The sequence below is a fragment of the Cyrtonyx montezumae genome, unplaced genomic scaffold, assembly GCF_038088225.1.
Source record: "Cyrtonyx montezumae isolate F1298 unplaced genomic scaffold, pur_monq_1.0 scaffold_2, whole genome shotgun sequence".
Lineage (NCBI taxonomy): Eukaryota > Metazoa > Chordata > Aves > Galliformes > Odontophoridae > Cyrtonyx > Cyrtonyx montezumae.
The window spans coordinates 39,186,549-39,198,969 of record NW_027071936.1 but is presented as its reverse complement, the minus strand read 5'-3'; positions in this window follow the sequence as shown (position 1 = coordinate 39,198,969).

The following is a 12,421-nucleotide window of genomic DNA, read 5'->3' as shown; positions in this document are numbered from 1 at the left end:
GCTTTCTCTGAACGATGGGATTAAGGTAGCACCTCTAGGTCCTGTAAGAATGATGTATCTTCTCCTGAAGTTTCAGTTGGCTTCCTTGAATGCTCCTGTTCATAGAATAGACCAGAATTCTGTTATGCTGTTTCTAGGTAAAAGAAAGTTGAAGGTTCATGAGTGGTTGTCAACCTTTGCAGACTGAAAGGGATGATGGAGTAAGCCAGGCCCTTGGCAACAGAACCTGGCCTGGTTTTCATGCATGGGCTGCAGGTTAGAGCAGTTACTAAGTACTGAGCCAAGATAGTAAATGCTAGTAGAAACGCAGGTGTGGGGGAAACGCTTGCTGAATTGCATAGCAATAGGTAGGGGAGAAGGAGCTGAGTATGATTTATAAGTTGTGGGATAAAATAGAAAGGTTGGATTCCAGCAAGTATCTGTGCACTAGGATATTTGAGATAAGGGACCTGAAAATGTAGTCTGGACTGAAATACAGCAGACAGTGTTAGACTGTAGTGCTCCCAGCTGAGAGCTCAAGCTCTAAATGTCTGTATCAAGTGATCTTAGGAGAAGCTAGTTGGAGTCATGGATTGGAGTCTGGTAGACACTGGGGGTTCAAAGCAGAGTGATTTGTCTGTTGTTTTGCGGATGGCATACTGGTAGATACTTAGGCTGTTTTTTTTGGTTTTTTTTTTTTGAGGGGTTAGAGGTGATGACACTTCTTATCAACTGAATGTAACAGTACTTTACTATAGAATGAACTGATGATATGATGAAGCTTAGCCATATTACACTTATTTTGCCCCTAAGCCTTAAAACAGTACTGCAACTGCCTTTCTTTTCCCGATTAAAAAAGCTTCCACAGCTGTATTATACATTTCCAAAATAAATGGGAGCAGAGAAAAAGGCAATCTCTTACTGAAAACAGGTGTACTGTAACTTCACATTTTGGTGCCCTTGAGCTATTAGGTGGCTTCTCCCCCTGGTAAATTCAACCTGTTCTTTTCATCACTATTTATTGGCTTGCTAACTTTACGGGAACTGTTTGACCTCAGTGTTTGTACAAAAAGTTTAAGTGGAATCAACAGTTTATTCTTAAATTTAAACATTGTACTTTTTATTTGAGATTAAGCTTTATAAAGTTCATCCACCATGGTAATTAATTGTTATGTCAGGTAACAGTATTCTGCTATAACTTCTTGGTGATAGCTGAAGCACATAGTTTTTGTCTGTGGCATGGTCACTTGATGGATTGAGTCTATAGAACCTTAATCTTAGTTGAGAGGAATGACTGGAATAACTTAAGGACTTTTTTCTGTTTGAGATCTGTCTTAAAGCCCTTCCTGGATAGGAACATCCACGTGTTCGTTTCAAAAACCAAGCTGTATTTCTGAAGGACAGGTCCAGTGTTAGGTATTCCCTTTAACCCAGTAACAAGAAGGAAACGAAGTTTGCTTACAGTGGGCAAACTAATGAACATAACTCTTGGTATTTGTTTACTAACAGGGTTAAAATTCTCTGTTCATGAGCACTTTCCATCTCGGTAATGTAGTACAGTACTGTGGCCTTTTTTCTTCTTCTTTTGGCTGCTTGGTTGTTGTTTCCAGGAGAGGTCAAGAGACAAGGAGCAGGTACCAACTTGAAGTCCTTCTCATCTTGCCTGGTTGATACAGCAGCTAGAGAAATTAGTTTTTTCGTCTTGAACATCTTCTTTGTAATTTTCTCATCTATAATGCTTAGTCTGTGCTACAGATCAACTGCTTCTTTTCCAACTTCCTCAGTGTTTTCATTGCCCTTAATGCTGCTGGCAAATTTTATGGGAGAATTGCCGCCTAAAAGTCATGTTACTGTCTGCAGTGTCTGCTTATTTTGGATTTACGTATAAGATAATTCACAGAAAGTAATGCTATTATGCAACTGTGGGTACTATGTAGACTGAGGGGAAGAGAGCTCCTGAGCTGGCTTCGATTTGCCTCAGACTCAAAGCTGTCATGAAGTTCTGCAGTGTCCCTCCTACAAATACTATCTATATTAGAGAAACAAGTTGACTAATACCGTCCTGCCAACTGCATCACCCCAGTTCTTAGGCACAAGCGTGCAGTTTGTAAACTGAGGCTGAAGGAGTTTGTGGATTAAACAAGTGTTCTTTATTCTTGTCAGACTGCTGTCTCCATGGGGCTGTAATATAAGGGCTGCTCACATTCTTCCCTTGGCGAATTCCATTTATTGCATGTCCCCTACTTCAAAAGGAAATCACATACTAAAAGAGAAATTCCTTATCTTCGCAGGTATAATGAGTTTCTGTTAAGACCTAGTTGAAAAATACCCTATGGAAATAACCAAAAATGGATTTTTTTTAATCACGATTTGTACCTCCTTGCAAGATTTGAAGAGTGAATTTGCAAGCAATTAAAACAGTGGGTAGAGATGACTGACAAAGTAGTTTTTCATTTGATTGACTGCAGATGTTTGGCATGCCTGCACACTGACTGATCCTCCTGTTTGGAAACAGTCTTCCCCTCCATAGAAAGAGAACTAACAGCAAGAGATAGACACTAACTACAGGACCTGGAAGGTATTTCAGGTTACTTGAAGGCAAAACCAAGCCAATTAGTTGTCAGATAGTTAGTAGTTGTTAATTGCATCACTTCCTGTCACAGCATAGCTGTGCTGCTGTAATAAGGTTTTTCATGCACAAAACCCATGCTTATTTATAGCTTGTATAGTTGCACATTTGAATGGCTTTAAGTAGTGAGGAAATGAATCAATCACTAATGCTTAGCTGCTTTCTTCAGTGGGCACAAAAGATCCCACGGTCCAGGGCACTTTGAGATAGAAATAAGCTAACTGCTGTGGGCTGTGGTGGGAAAATCTGGAGGGAGTTCTAAGGTGCAGAGTCTTCTTCGCTGTGGAAATCTGTGTTATGGATGCACTCAATTCTTCTGGCAAGTCTTATCCAAAATCAAGCATACCATCTGTGCCCTGTTTGGACGTGAACATTATTTTTAATTCCTTTGTGTTAGATGTCGCTCAACACTTGCAACTGTATCCTCATCTTTGACATGTGAACATTTGATTATTCAAGCTCTCCTGTCAAACTTAACCTGTAGTTCTTGCTCCTCCATTGACGGCATCTGTTCTGTCTGTGCTACAGAATGGCTTTCAAACAGAATTCCTTGCAAGTCTGATCTCCTGTGGCCTTGCTGCATGTGCTACTTCAAAAATGCATGTGTACAACACTAATCTGTCACAATTCTCTTCTGGCACATACGTACTTTATACATTGAGGCTCTAATGGAGAACTGGTTTCTGGGTTGCTCGTGCTCACTTGAAATGATTCAGTATGATTCCCTTGGAGCACTCGTTTAGAACTGGATTAGTTGATGTGGAGAAGTGGTGGTGTTGCAAAGGCTTTGCTGATCAGCTTCTTCCAGATGAGTTGTGTGAGTTTCTGCCTGGCTAACCTGATCGTGTCTCTGTTTTTCACACCATGTGAGTGTTTCAGAAAGATCTTCTATACGAGGGACCAAAAAATCCTTGAGAACTCTTGAAAATCTGAAACAGTTTTACTCCAATTAGGTGGGAGGAGATCAGTGTTTCAGGCTGAAATGAAGTACAATCCCTTTGAAGTACTGAATAAATAGCACCAGCCTTCAGAAGGAAGTAAACTGACAATGCCTGAGTTTTACTGAGATGTAAAAAACAATTTGTTAGCTACTGCAGAAAAGGTGATGAGTTGCTTCTCATCATCCGTTTCTGCAGAATTCCAACCTGCCATGACCTATCATTTTTTAAGATGATGACAAACATTTTGACTTGTTTAATTGTCCACCATGTAGCCAATTCATTCTGTGAAATCCTTAGAAAATTTAGCAGAAATGCTGGGATGGGTTTTGACCTTAAGTCTAACTATAAGACTGCCCAAGTAGTGGAGGTACCACTACCAGCAACAGTTACTACAGTGAATAATGTAAAATTCTTGTACAACTACATTTATTTCTTCTTTTCTGATCCCTGAAGCATAGTGTACAGAAATAGAGGCTTTTGTTTACTTGGAGTGCATAATAAAGTATGGGAAGACAGAGCAACTAGTGGAAAAAAAAAAAAAGGTATGTATGTGTGGGCAAACCTTAATTTTGCCAAAAGAATGTAACTTGCTGGGGTTTTAATTTGTGACGTGAATACAGCAAATCTGCAATTAAGCCTTCCAGCAGGTCTGTGGGATTGGTAATTGTTTTGTAATCCTTCCTTGGAACACAATAAATGCAAACAGTAATCACAGGTTTAATGAGTATAATCTATCATAAAACACCTAACAAAACTGTGTGTGTAATATTATCTTCTGGTTCATGCTTCAAATATTCCAACTATATTAAAGAAGTGCAGCAATTGCTGAGCACTTACCTAGGCAGGAGGAGAGAGAACAGACTTTAAATAAGTAAACAGAATGTATCTGTATGATAAACAAGAAGGCTCATTGAAAATTCATTTCGCTCTTGTGGAGGTGAGTGGAAGCTTCTTACTGCAAGTGCATGCTACGCTGAGGCCTTGTTTATCCAAAACCCGTTCTTGAGAGCTAGTGCTGAATATACAACAGAGTATTTTGAAAGAGTTGCTGACTTATGAACTGTAAGACTGGATGTTTGTCTTAACTGCGTATGTGCAGAAATTCTTATTCATGTCCATCTTTTTCAGCCTGAGATTTAAGTCAGCCTAACACTCCAGGCAGACCTTGCTGACTTCGAGGTCAGCTTAACACTGTTGCCTACCTGCTCACCATACTGAAAAGGGGGAATTTGTTTGAAAAGCCATTAGTGCAAGGAGTAGCACAAATGTGAATCTCAAGAGATTAATGCTTAATGCCAAGACAAATGCGTAAGCTGAATCTGTTTTTCTAGTCCTTCTGGAGCCCAAGTGTGTGAGCATGCATTCGTTAATTGTACAGAACTGCAACTATAGAAGGGCTGAGCATATCACCTGTGCAACCACACACGTTTATCTGAATTTTCCAGTCTGTGCTGGCTTCAATTAGAACCAAGTTTAAAGTGGTATCTGCCACAACTTGGCCTGTGTTTTGTAGTCACAGAGCATTAGTTAGCAATTGTTATAGACAGACAGACAGATCTTTTGAGTAATTTGTCTCACCAAGGAGCAGTGTCACTGTATTCAGTTTCATTAGAGTAAAGGTCAATTTGGCTCAGAAAAGCAATAATTCCTCTGGCAACAGCAGCAGTTTCTGTCACAGATAACTTTTAAACAATGAAAGGAACCATTCCCTATAAAAGTACAAGCAAAGATGTCGAAGACTTAAAGTTCAGTATCAGTTATGGCTGTATTTCATTAGCAGCTATTCAGACTGAGAAGTCCACATGTGGATGACAGTAACTAGGTTATGGAAGAGGTAATTGGAGATTGCTGGTAGGCAATAGTTTTCCAGCCTTTATATCTTTACAAAAGGAAACAATGTGCTTGTGAATTAACTGACTTGGCTTTTAGGGCAGCTGTGACCTGTGTATGATTTGTATCAGAGGTATTTAGATCTGTTGATCCTAATAGCAACAGATTCAGTAGCCACATTCCCATCCCTGCCTGGCATGACTCAGACCCTGGGATGATAAGACCATTTTAAATCATAACTACGAGGTGTGTGAAATTCTGCTCTCAAGTTCCTGTGTGTTCTGAACATAAATCATTGATCAAGCAGAGCACCTTTCTTGATAGGAATGTTTGGCATGAGGGAATCTGTCTTCAGTGAAGTTCTTTTAAAAAGCCAGTTGGTGCATCTTGTGCCCTTTCTTCTGTGTTGTGCTCTGCTTTGGCTGTGTGAGGAAGGCTAGGTTGAGGGTCACGCCGGACAGGTCCGTGCTGTTTCCCCAGAAAATATTCTTCATCCTCTTCTTATTATGCCTGCTATTATTTTGGCCAGCCACATCTTACCTTTTCAGTGATTTCTATCATTAGTGTGGGCAGACTTTGAAGACCATGGGGGAAAAAGGAAGATTTGTTTGCTCCAGTACAGCATCGTTCTTAGACATATGGAAGCTACTAGGAGCAGAGAGATTTCAATGATTAAAAGTCATTCATTTCAACTCCCCTTTTGCCTGGAGGTGCCTAGCAGTAGGAAGAAGGCCCTTTCTGTGAGACCTGTGCTTGTACCATAATGTGGTATCATCCAGATCTCTGAAACACATCCAGCAAATCTCCTGCCTCTGAGAGAATAGCTGTGAAACAAATTCAGAATTGTAATATATTGGCTGTTGCTTGGTAATTATTCTATGTGGGATTTACTGCTTGGCAAATGGAAGATCAGTTTGTTTCTCAGTCACTTACCAGTTGGGTAAGTGCTGGCACGCAGCAGTACCGTGGCTTTGGCTGAAGGACTGTACTTCTAAGTGAGAGATGGCTGTACTCTGGGCTGCCTAGCACTGAGCAGTGACCTGCCTATTTCTGTGCCACTATTTGCAGATGCCTTAGAAATACTAAAGCTCATTTCAGAGTTGCCTCACCTATATGTTTCAATATTGATATCCTTTCTTCTCATTCAAACATGTTGCTTTCATATTATGCTATATTGTTAAACTGGTGGGATGCATTCCTGTGATATAGGCACTGTCCTGCATTTCCAGACAGATTTCTGTGTTGAATAAAACTTACTATCAGTTATGTTTCCTACGCAGAAATTGACAGTCATCCTAACTATTTTTCTTATCACCGTGAGAAATAGTGCAGTGGAAGAAAGGATAAACTCACTGCAAAATTAAGTACATACTTAAAATGAAGTTATGCCTCTATCCAATGAAACATAGAATGTTGTGTGGGAGCTTGAAATAGTCTGTTATTGTGCAAATAAATGATGTGCTCTCTGTCACATGTTGCTCGCCTTTTACCTGGTGGTAGCTCATGTGAATGCAGAGTGCACTTCCTTTCCCCCTTGCAAACTGCTTTAGGCACAGATAATCACAGTCTGGATGCACAACTATGCTCAGTGTAGTCTGATCACAATGCTAGCTCTACTGTAGTATAAATAACTATTTTTATGTCAAATATATCACTTATAGAATGCTGCTGACACTTGCTTAGGTCATAAAACAACCTCTAAAGAAGAGCTGAAAAGAGATCTGTCTTTTTGGCAGGATGTTCCACAAAAACCTTTTGCTAACAGAGTCATTACTGACAAGTAGCAGAATGGGTTTTAAACTGAAAAAGACCTGAGGTCATTTCAGCAGAGTGGTTTTGCCCTTTTTAGATGTTTCCCTTTTTAAAGGTAACCTCATGATATTTTTCATCTCCCAAGGGTGATGATAGGATGTCTTAAGAAATGTTTGTTCAGTGATTTTTCACAGTGGAACATACTGAAAAATGTTTTTTTTTCCTTTATTATATTGATGAAATGAGTACACAAGATGGCTTCTCAGTGTATGTGGATTTGTAGCAGGTACAATCTTCCTGCAGAAATGCATCCCAGGTGTTTGCAAAATACAGACAGTAGCTTCTCTTGCAGCTGTCGTTAACTGCTTTTCTGTAATCCTTGGCAACTGAGCTGGCTTTAAGGGTGTGGGTGGAGGAAGGGAAGAGAACAGCAAAGTAAGGATACCAGTTGCATTTTTCTCATCTGAAGGAAAAAAAAAAAAGAGCTTCAAAGGGTAGGAAGGACAGGAATAGCAATGGCAGTGAATTAACTGACCCCTGTACTACCATTGTAAACTGTAACTAATACTTTTTCCCCCATCTTCTTATGTCTCTAAATTATAGTAAATATTTCTCATGTTCCATCCCTGTGACATAGTATTCTCTCTTCACAGGGTAAGCTAAATCACTGTTCCCTGTAGGCAGTCACTTACGACAGCAATAGCACAACTGCTTTCAGTGAAAGCAGTTCAACTAGTTGTATCCTATTTTCAAAGCAACTCTATGTTCCTGTGGATTTTGAGTGGAAGCCTATTATCCAAGCAGCTTTTCATGCTAGCAGTGGTAAATCGTGGGGTGAGCTTTCTTCTCCCACCTCCCCATGAAAATTTTTGAAAAATGTACATACAAAAATGCACCTCATTTTGAGTTGGAAGGATGAGTGACTGGGAAAAAGTAGTTCAGTGTTGGAAAAAAGGGCTAAGAAGGATGGGTAGGAGAAACAGGGAGTACATAATAGTGTCTGAACTTGATGAGACCTGCTTTCTCACCAGCTTGAGCAGCAGCTAGGAAAGGTGAATGTGCTTAGAAGTACAGCAGTCAGCTGCTGTGAGCTTCATTTCTAACAAGTAGCCTTAGGTAGTCCTGGTAGTCCTTGAAACTCTTTTATCCTTGTTATCAAGGTAAAATCTTTCATGCCTTTACAAAGTTGGTACTGAAATCCATGATACCCAGTGAAATTAGGCAGGTTCCTTCAATCTGTCATGTTTGTATATAACACTAGCAAACAAATCGCCAGTGCCTCACTGTTCGTAGAATTGTAGAATAGCTTGGGCTAAAAGAGACCCCAAGGATCATTAAGTTCCAATCCCACTGCCACAGGCAGGGCCACCAACCTCCAGATGTGGTACTAGAGCAGGTTGCCCAGCACCCTATCCAGCCTGCTCTTGAACTCCTTCAGGAACGAAGCATACGCAGCCTCTCTGGGCAGTCTGTTCCAGAACCTCACCACTCTCCTTGTAAAGAACTTCCCTCTGATAGCCAGTGTAAGCCTTCTCTGATTGATCTTAAAACCATTCCCCCTTGTCCTCTCACTGTGTACTACTGTAAAAAGGTGACTCCCCTCCTGTTTATAATCCCCTTTTAAATGCTGGAAGGCTGTGATGCAGTCTCCTCACAGCCATCTCTTCTTCAGGCTGAACGAGCCCAGCTCCCTCAGCCTGTAAACAATGAATACATTATATACAACAGTAAAATTAAAGAAAAGTACTGCAATACTGCACAACTATGAATCACTGTCCAAAGTGCAAGATGGAAAGGTTTAGTAATAAGGCTCCACTTCGATGCTGTCATATATGTGCTAGCTGGTGCTTTTAGCCTTCTTTATATGAAAAATGCCTCTGCAATGTATCTTCCAGGAGGGTACTCTTTGCCATAAGATTATTTATAATAAACATAACATCAGGGTAATTCAAAAGGCAATGCCTACGGATATGCTAGGACTAATCTAGTTGCAATAGGTTAGTGGAAGGAATAAAAGGAAAATAAAATGGGGATGGGAAAGTTAAATATTTTTGTGATGTAAAAATAATGCAAACAGAACTTCTTTATAAAAGCAGATGAATTATACATTTTACATGTATATTTAAAAAAAAACAACACCTTTTGTCAAAGATGCCAAAATTAGTCTGTATTACATAAGGTTCCACTGAATTCACACAAATAGCATATCATTCTTTTATATTAAAGAATAGACAAACAAAACAACTGTCATCTGTGTTGTAAGAAGATGAGGTTACTAACGTGACCTAAATTCCTACCAAGGATTTGTTGGCTTCTTGATACAGAAGGCATGATTTGGAGATGTAGAGTGAAATGGTGAATGTCTTCATTGCCTTCCTACTACAATAAATTGCTCTCATTTGGTGGCTCATTCTATATATAGTGGATCATTTGGACTATCAGTCAAGTTTCTGTGTGTGTACAACTGTGATCACTAAAAAAACCAAACGAAACAATAATGACAAAGCAAACAAAGAAGAACTTAATAAATATCTGGTAAGAGTTGAAATAGAAGGGAATGACAGTTATTTTGGAGTTGTCTACCATTCTTGAAGTGAAAACAATAAAATGCTTCCTTTTGTTTTAGTGGAGGAATAGGGATCTGGATGAAGCATATGAAAGCAAAAAGAACACATCAACCACAATTACATTTTAACACATAGTAAATATTTCTTTTCAAAACTCAGTTAACTCTTACAGAGAAGTAGCATGGGTACAGGCTCCTGAGGCTGCATGCTACTGCAGAACTGGTAGAGAGGGATGAGTAACAGTGCATCACTTTCCAGATACCTGAAGTCAATTCAGAAGAAACTGCAGCCTTCGCATCAGCAGTGTCCCTTGTAACTCTTAACAAATTTGCCTTGTGCAATGATTCATTACTTGTTTGCTTCTGGGCATTATGCAAAATATTAGATAGCAAAGAAATCCTGACATAGATGTGTTCTGATCAGTAAAGCTTCCCCAAATTTGTTTGAATGGGATCTGCTCGTGTAGCTCTGCTGAGCCTTTTCTCTGGCTTCCTGTTGGTTTGATGTTGCTGAGGGGTTTGGTAGCCACTGGAGTGCAGAGGCAGCTGTTGTGCAGCACTCCATGGCTAACGCCACAGCAATGTTGTTGCTTTGTGCTGTTCAGAAGAGGTGGCTTGCTGCTCGTGGTAGGGCTGTGCTGTGAGGGAGGAGACGACCTATGGCCTCAAACACAAAATTTGTGATTCCTTACGTATGTTTTCACGAATACATCTGTTAAAAGAAGAGTACAGCAGGTGTTATAAGATAGATACCCTCCCCCCACCTGCTAATAAGAGAAGAATATCCAGTGGCTAGCACATGTCTTGAGGTATGTTTATGGATGTGTAAATCTGATCAGCTATGCTATGCATGTCAGATGTTCTCTACGTTGGTATGTTGTTGGTCTCAGCAATACTTTTAGCAAGTGGCTAACTTTCAGGTATTTCTGTTGCTTCTTAATCTTGCCTTTTGAGTTCACTCTTTTATATTTTAGATGTACAATTAATTGCCACATCAAGTTATTCTGTATCTTTACACATGTTCCAGCATTATCCTTTCTTACTTGACCTTCTGATCTCAACCTCACTGTTCTTGCATAATTATCCCACAGTGCAAAACGTGGAAAACAGCAGATTTCAAGATGGGGTGTGTGGAGGTGATGCACGCTATCTGATTTTCAGAAATAGCAGTGTGTTGTCAGCTTTATTCCTTCATCAGTTTTTTGCTTCAATATAAGCTTTCTGTTGCTTTAGCAACAACTGCAGATTCAGCAGAATTTCTTGATAAACTAATCACAGCAATGGCTGGATGTTTCTTCCAAGTTTCTCATCCAGGCTCCTGCAGAGTGTATATTTTACTTGAACAGGAGAGGAAAAAATGTGCATGATTTGACAACCTGAACTCAGTCTGGCATCTCATCTTATGACTTCACTTCTTCTGAAGATTGTTGTGCTTTTTTTTCTTTTTTCTCTAGGCTTGCTAGGAGACTTGCTTTATCAATATATCACACCTCAGAGCTGCTCTCAAGTTAGCTGATTGTTGGAGCTCTGGAGTTGGTGTTTGCAGGTTACCCTGAGTAGTCTCAGTTAACCCTACCCACAGTTAATGCAGGCTGGAACCTCTGTAGCACTGATCTGTATTCTGGGCACGTGTTACAAGCACTTTGACAAAAGAGCTGTAACTAAAGAAGCTCTCTGTCGCAAGACAAATCTGAAAAGATGTTGAAAGTATGCTGTGATGCCAAGTAGGGAGTTGGCTATTAGCAAGAATGCTATTGATGAAAATTGTTTTGTCAAAATTTAAAAAGAATTTAGGCAGATCCATTAGAGGAGAAGCCAGATTCTGGATTAATACCAACAAAGGATGTATTGGCTAAAATGTTAATTACAAATCATACTTTCATATCCAGTGCAGGGATGGACAAGTGTTGGTAGGTTTGCTGAGCTGAGCCTTCTCTGTTTCTTTACAATTCAAGTATTTTCTGGGTTTTTGTTTAGAGATGTTAAGACTGGAAGGATTTCTGGTATCATCCATTCATTTTTTTCTTCTCCTTTTTCCGCTCCCACTGCTGACTGCTGGAGCACTCAGCTCCCTTACATATCATTAAATCTAAAATAAATGAACACAGCAAAAACCAACCAAAACAAGACCCACCCCAAGTCAACAAACAAACCACCCGAATCTCACATATCAGGGAATTTGGGCATGCTATTGTTAAAATAGCCTTCATCAGTCTTAATGATGATGAGGTGTTTCTGCCAGTTTTACTACAGCATAGTTGCTGAACTTGGCGAAGAGAAAGCAAAGGATGTTCCTGGCAGTACAACTAGTTTTAAAACGGTCTTCTAACACAGCTCGTGATGTTGCTGTGGTAATTCCCATTCTGCAGTGAGTACAATGAGAAGTCTTGGGCTGTGGGCATCTAAAAAACAATTCCATCTCCACTGGACCTCTGGGTCTGAGAGTAACATAATAAAGATTCAGTTTGGAAATTATGAACAAGCAGTGTAGGTTAATGTGATGTTTCCTTGTCTGCCCAGAGAGATTAATGCGAGGGTGAGTAGTTAGAATGTGTTAATCATTTTGGAACCACTGTTGCCAATAAATGGTTTTTAAGCCTCATTTTTTTAAATATCTGAAAGCAGAAGAGTGCTCCTCCATCCCATTATTTATTTCATCCTGCTGCTAATAAATATCTTGTGTTCACTGGATACCTCTCACAGTGAAGAGTTTGACTCCAGGAG